At 46.5% G+C, this 10,540-nt stretch overlaps 1 pseudogene; it reads left to right on the top strand.

The window, feature by feature from the left end:
* The first annotated feature begins 6,723 nt into the window (after positions 1 to 6,723).
* Positions 6,724 to 9,309, top strand: LOC139838071 (uncharacterized; annotated as a pseudogene).
* Positions 9,310 to 10,540: the final 1,231 nt, after the last annotated feature.

Genomic DNA, 10,540 nt, shown 5'->3' with positions numbered 1-10,540 from the left:
TAGGTGTATTATCAATATTTTCTTTATAATTCCAGTCCCACCAAATGGAAGCCAAACCCGTAAAAACTCTAGCAGCAGTTCTTACTTTCTCATGTTCAGTAAAATCATGGCATCCAAAAATATTGTCAACCTCAAACTCCCAATCAAAATAAGCATCTGTATTATATCTACCCTCATAAACTGGTAAGGATATAACCTGATCATGATCTCCTGTAAATGATTGCACATGCATCTCCGTAGTCGTCATGGTACTCTGGTCGATGGCTTGGTCCTCAATTCCTATCATGGTTAGTACCCAAAAAGCACAAATGCATATGCCTACAAACTACGGAATATGGTGGTTCACGCGCAATTCGTCAAGCAAAATACAAAGCTCTTACAAGTTCTTACCAAACAGGAGGAAGGTGATATGGCAACCAGCAAAGATCAGCTTCTCCCTGAGATTGCACAAAGCGATTACCAGGTGTCGACACAAAGCATGTGGAGAAATCTGTGGAGCTCTGGGAAGGCAAAGTATAGTGATATGGTGGCACAGTAATCAAATCAGCGATGCAAATTGAGTAAATGCTCAACGAAGGTACTGTGCTGGTCCTAGGCTAGATCGTATTAGAGACGCGAGCCTAAATCACCAACGAGGTCACAATGCGGCACAAGATGCAAGAGGCAGCGAAACTGGCACTAGAGGATAGAGGCACCTAAGGTAAGGCGCCTAGTTTATTTTTTTTTTTGGACTCAATCTTGGCGCCTGACCCTAGAGGTCTCTATGGTAGGGCGCCCAAATTTTTTTTTTCGGATCTTTTTTTTTTTTTTGGATCAACCTTGGCGCATGACCATAGAGGTCTCTATGGTAGGGCGCCCAGAATTTTTTTTTTTTTGGATCAACCTTGGCGCATGACCATAGAGGTCTCTATGGTAGGGCGCCCAGAAATTTTTTTTTTTCGGAATTTTTTTTTTTTTTTGCAGAATCTACCTTGGCGCTAGACCATAGAGATCTCTATGGTCGGGCGCCCAGAATTTTTTTTTTTTTTTTTTTTTGCAGCTAGACTGCTATCAGAATTCCGACGGAAAACGCGAAATTGACCAAGAAAACGGATCTAAAACCCGGAAAAACTCAGAAACAAAGATCAAGAAAGACCCTACGATGATGGGAATCAAAGGGGAACAACAAAGAGTTGATGGAAGATGTGGCGGAAGTATATGGTGGCGGTGATATGGCGAGGACTGCAAGCGGAGATGGTGCGGCGGCGACGCGACTACTATGATCAGAACTCGAAACTCTAACGACTCTAGACGCTAAGACCAGCACGCGACACAACGATTGCAGACAAAGACTCAAAAAACAAAAACTGAAAAGATCATGCAATGGCTTGGCAGGGGCTATGGGACGGATGATCTAAACCTAATATATTTTTGTGGGGCTTTTTCTGGGTTATAGGTAAAACAAATCTACACTAGGAAAACTGTAAATCTCACCGAGCAACCTGAAATCTGATACCACTTGATAGGGTAAAGGTGTCCGATCTTTCGATGAGATGGGGATAAATCGATTTGTTGGTGGAGTTCGTGCTTGACGATCCGACTACACGTGCAAAGCTCGTGCGCCAATGCAATCGCTAGGACAATCTCCGGGAGTTACTGATCTTGCGGGAGCACGATCAGCCTGACCAGCAAGGGTCTTAATTCCTACCTGAAATCGAGAACAAGTAAGAACTAAAGATGCAATCAGAATATTGCGAATAGAGATGAAAACTTGATTGATAATGGTGGGATTCCGAATAGTCGGTCTTGTTCTGGGCGTTGGCCTCAAAAGAAGTACACGAAGTTGCAGCAATTGGCTAACTTTTAATCTAATCAAAATCCAAGTTCTAATGACGGCTAGAGAGGGATATATATGGGGGAAGTCAAGGGATTTTCGTCCAACCAGCTAGGGTTGGCCAAAAACACCCCTAAATGGGCCTTCCTCCACTTATATGGCCTCTTAAAATCCCCTAAAATACCTAATCCGAAAATACATGGGCCTGGCCCATTAAATAAGGTGACGCAGCACCATAAATAACTCTTTGGACGAATTTTATGATGGAGTAACTTGTATAATTCATCCAATCATCATTGCTTCACTTTGGTGGCTTCAATGTTCTGAAATCCTCGCTTGCAACGCCATCCTGAATCCTTGCAGGTCTGCTGCCATCTCCATGCACGTTCCTAATCCAATGCTTGGCGTCCATGCTAGATCCATTCCTAAATAATATAAATACATTTGATTTAGGCAGCATCATATTCTCATATATATCAGGAAGGATTCCTAGTAACGACTGTACCTGAAATGTGGCTGTAGGAGTATTGGTTGTATCTATCATAGAGATGTCCTCATCATCCTCCCCTACTTGAATTGAAGTCGTCCTCGACGTAGTCTCATCTTTTTCACCAAAATATGCCTTCAAATCAGAGGTAATCATGTCCTCATCAAGGTTTGGGCGGTGGTACGCTCGCAGGAGTTGGACAAAGCCCCGGGGCCGGATGGCTTCTCCGGGAGGTTCTATGTGGCGTGTTGGCCCATCATCAAGCATGATGTGATGGAGGCCTTCCAGTCCTTGTGGGGGGGCGACTTCAGGGGGTTACACATGGCCAACCAGGCCCTGGTCTCCCTGCTCCCCAAGCGGGCTGACGCCGTGGAGGTCAAGGATTTCCGCCCCATCAGCTTGATTCATAGCGTGGCTAAGCTCATGGCCAAGGTCCTCTCCTCCCGCCTTGCGCCTAGGATGCCGGAGCTGGTCGGCCCGCAACAGAGCGCCTTCATCCGTGGGCGCTGTCTCCATGACAACTTTCAGCTGGTGCACTATACGGCTCGGAAGCTCCACGCGCTCAAGCGGGATGCCATCCTCCTCAAGTTGGATATCACGAAAGCCTTCGACACTGTGGATTGGGCCTTCCTCCTCGAGGTTATGGCCAAGTTGGGCTTCGGCCGAAAGTGGATCTCGATGGTCGGGGGCTACTCAGCTCCGCCTCGACCCGTGTGCTGATGAATGGCGCTTCTGGGGAGCTCATCTACAACCGTCGGGGCTTGCGACAGGGTGACCCTCTCTCCCCTTTGCTCTTCGACACGGTGATGGATGTTCTCCACCTCATGTTTGAGAGGGCGGCGAACGTGGGTCTGCTCACCGAGCTCTCGCCTAGTGGCTTCCGGCATCGCACGTCGATGTATGCCGATGATGTGGTTACCTTCATCAGACCCACCGAGGTTGACCTGCGCACCTGCACACAGATTGTGGAGGACTTTGGGGTGGCGTCGGGACTGCGCACCAATCTGGCCAAGTGCTCACTCCACCCCATCCGGTGCTCGCAGGAACAGGTGGCTCTGGCTAGTTCTATCCTTGGTTGCGAGGTAGCCTCTTTCCCATTCAAGTACCTGGGCCTCCCCCTTGGGCTCAGAAAGGTGACGGCAGCCCAGCTTCAGCCGATCGTGGACAGCGCAGCTAGTAGGCTGCCACCGTGGTGCGCCAAACTCCTCAACCGTGGGGGTAGGACCATTCTTGTCCAGAGCACGCTTTCGGCGATCCCAGTGCATACCATGATGTTGCTCGACATCCCACCGAAGGTTGTTGAGGCGCTGCGCAAGATTTGCCGGGCCTTCCTTTGGAAAGGGCGGCAGGATGTCATGGGTGGTCACTGTCTAGTCGCTTGGGACAAGGTGACCTCCCCGAAAGACCTCGGCGGTCTAGGTATTCCGAACCTCCGCTTGCTTAATCTTGCTCTTCGATGTCGATGGGCCTGGCTACAGAAGGTGGACACCTCCAAGGCTTGGGCGGAGTTTAACATTCAGCTCCCCAGCCTCTGCACCGCTATCTTCGATGCGGCCACCTGCTTTGTTCTGGGCAATGGCGAGCGGGCTCGGTTCTGGTCTGATCGGTGGCTAGATGGCTCGAAAGTGGCGGAGATTGCACCAAATGTGGCCAAGATGGTTTCTCGTAGGAGGGTCACCGCTTGCTCGGTGAGAGAGGGCCTGGCCGGCCAATGGCTTAGAGATTGTGGGCCGGACATGGATGAGGCAGCCCTCCCGGAGTTCTTCATGTTGTGGCAGAGGCTGGCGAACGTCCAGCTGGTCCCGGAGCGGGAGGACGTTCTGCTGTGGAGGTGGTCGACTGATGGCATTTACTCCACTAAGTCGGCATACAGAGCTTTCTTTGCGGGCCAGGTGAGAGCCTCCGTCTCAGAGGAGATATGACGGTCTAGGGCGCCGCACAGTTGCAAGTTCTTCGCATGGCTGGCCTCAAAGAACCGCTGTTGGACGGCGGATAGGCTTCGACGTCGTGGCTTGCCGTGTCCGTCGGCCTGCCCGCTTTGCGATCAGGAGCCGGAGACCTTGCAGCACTTGCTGCTGGGTTGCGTGGTTGCGCGGGAGACATGGGCTTGGGCTCTTAGGTGTTGGGGCAAGGAGGAGTGGCTCCCAGACCCGGACACCGATCTGCTGGAATGGTGGACATCCCGGGCTTGTCCGACAGCTCATAGACGGGACATGTGGACTGCCATCATCCTGGTCTTTTGGTCCATTTGGAGGCACAGAAACGACGTGGTCTTCAACGGAGCGGTGGCCTCGCATGGCGCCATCAGGGACAAGGTGCGAGAGGAGTTCGAGCGATGGCGCCTAGCTAAGCTTTTTCGTGGCTCTCTCTTTGTTTTTCTTGATCCGACCGTTGTACCGTGGCAGCACGGAGATTAGGCGTGTGTTTGGGGAGCTGCCCCCCCTGTGGTAGCGCAAACTTTGCCATCTTGGCACTCTTCTATGTGATTGATACACCTCTCCATGGTGTATTCTCGAAAAAAAAAAAGAACGCATGCACGGCATATGCCAACCGGAATCATGTGTGCAGGGAGAGGTCATTTTAGTCGTTATCGCCGTATCCATCGGAGGCCATGCATATGGAACAAAACGCAAGCAAGCGGGGTCGTAGATTTCGTTCAGCCGCCGACGTCGTGGACCCTCCCTCCTTTTTGACCGTACAGCAGCCATCCACAAAAATCGTGTTCGACCGTACCGTACATATGACTGGAGCTGATAGTGAACATGCTGATTAATTGTCATCGGTTCATGAGAATTATATCAGTACGCCCTTTTATTTGAACTTTATAAATATGTAACGCAATACCAGTTGTTTTAGAAAAAAAAAAAACAGTTGGGATTTGTAGAAGTCAGCACATACGTTGAAGTAAAAGTGGACCGTCCAAAATTCACCGTTAAATCTTTAGGCAAGGTCCTAATTATAGAATTGATGCAGTAGTTAATTCAACCAAAAGTCAAAGCTAATAAAAATGGGTTAGACAAATCATGGTGAGTAACAACGTCGACAATGCGTTATTGGGGGGCATCAGCACATGCTACCAACGTATTGGGATCGGCTGCACCCACAAACGTCTCCAATAGTGTACCCCGATAGTCTAGGAAATCGATACTTTTATTAACTTGACGACCAACCTCCTACCGGTTATAGAAAAAGCTAATCGACGTCTGTGTCTGTGTTGCTACTAGGCTTGTCCCACCACCAAATCCTAGGTGGCGCGGAGTGCATGTGCCCCGGTCCCGGTTCTTGTAGGCCGGGGCCAACATGGTTACACCCGCTATTCTATATACTGGGCTCAAAAATGTGCTGACAGACTATAAGGACGTCGGCACAAACTTCAAATATAAGTGGCACTCCAATAAACATATTGAGGATGCTGGTGCAGCTGATGATGCTCTTAGGACCGATACACCATTCTGTACATGCATGTAGTACCTTGGGTTATGGAGCGTTCGAATATGGCATGCACCACAAATGGTACGCGTGTAATCGATGCAAACGGATGCCTCGAGCTCATCATCAGGAAAATCAGCGGCCTTGAGAAAATGTGGTGTTTGTGATGGCATTGATGTGAAAGCATCTCGGCCGATGATCCGAGGCACTGGCGGCGCTGGGAGTATGCAGCTATGCAGCTGTATTCATCTGAATACCAAAGAATCTGTGCAAACAAAAGTTTATACATATTGTCAAGTACTCATATGGCCCATTCAGCAGCCCAATAGGGAAAGCGAAGCGGTGGCCTACTCTGCTCGCAGTCTCGCACCGCTCTTCATGACCCACGATCGCATCGCGTCCGTCCTCGAAGAGTCGCACACGCACACGACGCATCGGCTGGTTCGTTTGATCGTCTCTCTTGGCGATTTGGCGAGGCGATCTAGCGGAAAGCGGAGCAGCCGCGGCGGCCGGCGGGAATCGGCCGGCCAGGAACCCAGGACGCCACACGCTGACACGCGAGGTGCGTTTCCTCTCTTCTCATGATCAGTTGATCACGTTTCCTCTCTTCTCATGATCACGTATTATTCAGTTATTCCCTATATATATGCTAGATGTAGATGCTGCTCTCTGTAACATGATTTGACAAGTAAAAAAGGAAACGTTGATCACCAAACGTATTAACCTGGCCTCTTGGATATGGTGTTTTGGCTCATGCGTCTAACCTGTTATGAAAAATGCATTTTCACATCTTATTCAGTTACGTAGACTGCATAATGTTGATGGGCAGGCTGCCTATTCAAGTTTCAACCATATTTGCAGATGCCTGACGAGAGTGTTTATTCGCACTATCTTCAGTTGTCTAGTAGATTAGCACTCCATATTTGCAATTTACTTGTTCATAGAAATTATGAGAGTAGTAGACTGCTAGATGAAACATTGTAATTGACAAGTTTTACTGAATATGTTCCTTGTTTTTTTTTGTAATGTAGATGAAGAAGAAGAAGAAGAAGAATAAGAGTGCTGCTGACAGTAGTATATTTGCATTGTGGGAAAAAGCTTCAAAAGCTAAGAAGACAGATGAAACATCCACACCGAATCATACTGTTGTTGAATCAAGTACTTCTCACGATCAGCCCGAGAACAATCTGCAATTGGCGCTAGTGCAAGCACCGGATGTAGAACGTGAACCGGAGAGCAGCGGCACAACTCCAACTCCAATTGTAGAGGATGATGAAGCAATTGATGAAGAGGATGAACCGACACAAGCAGATCTGGAGGCACTTCAACATGATCCTAGGAAGCGGATTTCCATCTCAAGATATGCTGTCAATGACCAAGATAGAGTTAGAAAGAGATACATTGAGATGGGGTCATGTCAACCAAAGAATCATAAGTTTGAGTTTACAAATAAAAGTGGATATAAAAATATGAGCGTCGCTTTTGTCGTGCTTGGTTTAAAGAATTTTCATGGATTGAGTATAGTGTGGAGAAAGATGTTGCCTTTTGTTTTGTTTGCTATTTGTTCAAGGATAAAATAAAATGTCCTGGTGGGGATTCATTTGTTAAGAATGGGTTTAGGAACTAGAACATGAAATCGAGATTGTCGAGACATGAAGGTGGTGTCAGTAGTGCTCATGCTGAAGCTCAAGAGAAATTTGATATGTTCACTACACCAAAAGCATCAATCCGAAACGCTCTTGCTTCAAACACCTCGCAGTATAAGGCCTTGTACAAGCTCCGTTTGACATGGACACTCAAGTGTTTGAGGTTTTTATTGCGCCAAGGCTTGGCATTTAGAGGACATGATGAGAGTGAAGATTCACTAAATAAAGGAAATTTGCTTGAGCTTCTAAATTGGCTAGCAGGAAATTTTGAAGAGGTTGACAAAGTGGTTCTCAACAATGCTCCACAGAACTGCAAGATGACTCACCATGATATACAACATGAGCTGATAACATGTTGTGCGCAGGAGACTACTAAACTGGTCATTGAAGAACTTGATGGTGGTCATTTTGCAATACTTGCAGATGAGTCTAGTGACGTGTATCAGAATGAACAGTTGGCTATTTGCTTGCGTTATGTTGATAAGAAAGGAAGGGCGGTTGTAAGATTTCTTGGTCTTGCTCATGTTGAAGATACTACCTCTTTGACACTTAAGGCTGCAATTCAGAAAATGCTTATGAAGTACAATCTGACCTTCGCAATGGTTCGTGGGCAAGGATATGATGGAGCTAGTAACATGAAAGGTAATGCCAATGGCCTGAAACAACTAATCATGGATGAGTCTCCTTCTGCCTACTATGTTCATTGTTTTGCCCATCAACTACAACTAACTCTTGTTGCTGTTGCTAAGGAGAGTGGTGATTGCACTTGGTTCTTTCAGCAGCTTGCACACTTGTTAAATGCTCTTGGTATGTCTTGCAAAAAGATGAGGATGCTTCGGATTGCTCAAGTTGAGGAACTGATTGATGCATTGGCATTGGAAGAAGTAGAAACGAGGACTGGGCAAAATCAGGAAATGGGTTTGGGAAGACCGTGTGATACACGTTGGGGCTCCCACTTCAGAACTGTGAACCGTGTCTCTCTATGTATGCTGCAATACGGCGAATCCTCTTGAAGATTGGAAAAGAGTACCATGGTGCGGAGGCTCAAGCAGCTCTATCTGTGTTGACATCATTTCAGTCATTTGAGTTTGTTTTCATGACACATTTGATGCAAGAAATATTTGAATACACAGATAACTTGAGCAGAGCTTTGCAAATGAAAGAGCAAGATATTGTTCATGCTATTGAGCTAGTTGATCTCACAAAGTATCACTTGGAGGGCTTGAGGTCAGATCCTGGATGGGATGATTTTCTTATCAAGGTAACATCTTTTTGTACAAAGCATAAGATCAAAGTTGTTGATATGAAGGCTCGTTACTGTCCTGTTGGGCGACCTAGAAGAGGTGGTTTCTATAATGGTGCAGATAATTATCATCGCTTCCATGTTGATATGTATGTGAGCGTCATTGATAGGCAAATTTCTGAGCTGAATGGAAGATTTGATGAGGTAAACACTGAACTACTTTCTTGCATGGCAGCATTCTGTCCACTTCGTTCATTTGCTGCCTATGATCAAGAGAAGTTGGTTAGGCTTGCTTCAAAGTTTTATGCTAGTGATTTCACAATTGATGAACTGGCAAGACTTCCATGGCAATTAGACTTGTATATTACTCATGTGCGCAGAGATGAAAGGTAAAAGTTTGAAGAATATTGTTCAACTTTCAGTTATGCTTGTGGAGACAAACAAACATGAACAATATTTTGTTGTTTACAAGCTTCTTAAGTTGGTATTGATTTTGCCAGTAGCTACTGCTAGTGTTGAAAAGGTATTCTCCTCAATGAACTATGTGAAGAATAAGCTAAGGAACAAAATGGGTGATGAATACTTGAACCATTGTTTGGTTACATTTGTTGAGAGGGAATTCTTTAGTAAAGTGAAGGATAAAGATGTCATCAATGTCTTCCAACAAGGCGATCGTAGAGTTATATTGTAATATCAATTCTTCACTCAAGAGTCTAGAGGTACTGCCTCAATGCAAATTTATTGTTTTAGTATTTATAATTATTACTATGGAATTATGGTCTTACCTATTATGCATTGTTACTTCACTAGAAATATTATTATAGTTCATCCTATTGAAATTGTGGCCATATGTCGTATATATAGCTGTTGTTTTTGTTCTCATATTGTTTAGAGATTTTTTTCTTTCTGAAAATGAATACCTAGCCTCCATTTCCTAGCACCGCCACCGATCCGAGGAGTTGCCCAATCGATCTCGCACATAAACATTAGCACTGGACAGGGAATACAATGGCATCAGTACCACGTAATGAGTTGTAGTGTGGATCATTATCGCAGCCGTCGCACAGTAGAGCTAGGTCCACGCTATTTATCAATCGGTGTTGCCATCGCGCTGTGTACTTGAGTCACCTCAGTGAATGTCGAACATATGCAAAGTGATATGATTAAGAAATCTTAACATCTCTCCTGCGCACGCGCGCCCAAGTGCATGATCGTTACACGCACGGCGTGGATAGCTTCACGTGAATGCACTTTCCTCGTCAGGGAAATAATTCTGACGGCTGCTTGTGTCGACAGCAGACCCCGTCGTCGGGATAAACCGTTGGCCGACCTGAAATTGTAATGTCGTAATTAAATTGTCTCATGTCGACGCTGTGTGGTCCAGCTATACCCGTACGATCAAGCTCGCTAGGGCTTTCATCTGGCTCTTCTTTTTGGTCGACAAATGTGCGCATGCAGCGGTGCTAGCTGGTAGCGGCTTGCGACTTCGTCACATTTGGTTGGTTTCAGGTTACAGACAAACGAAAACCTCCAATCCTGCAATCCATACGAGCTAACTGCCGCATTATACTACTTCGGGCTACATACTTTGGAGCCTAAATGAGGCTCGTTAATGGGGCCCATACAAAGGATAAGGCTCGTCCGACAATATTTTTTTTGGCTCAGGTAACACATACAGCTAGGGCATGCACGTCATCTAGATGCGATAATAAGGACGTGTGATATAAGGGCGCGTTCGGTAGCTTACATGTAGTCCAACCATGCTCAGGTGAAAAGATTTTGGTCTGATTAGATCACCTAGTCATCATCAGCCCTTCACGTTGTGGACACACGATGATTAAAGCACCTCAGCTCTTTGCGTGCGAGGAACGGCTGAATTGGTTGTTTCCGCGGAGCCACTCCCGGGATGGCCAAAATGGAGA

This window comes from Lolium perenne, chromosome 3 (genome assembly GCF_019359855.2).
Source record: "Lolium perenne isolate Kyuss_39 chromosome 3, Kyuss_2.0, whole genome shotgun sequence".
NCBI lineage: Eukaryota > Viridiplantae > Streptophyta > Magnoliopsida > Poales > Poaceae > Lolium > Lolium perenne.
Note: the sequence above shows the minus strand (reverse complement) of the source record. Positions and strands in the feature narration are given on the sequence as shown.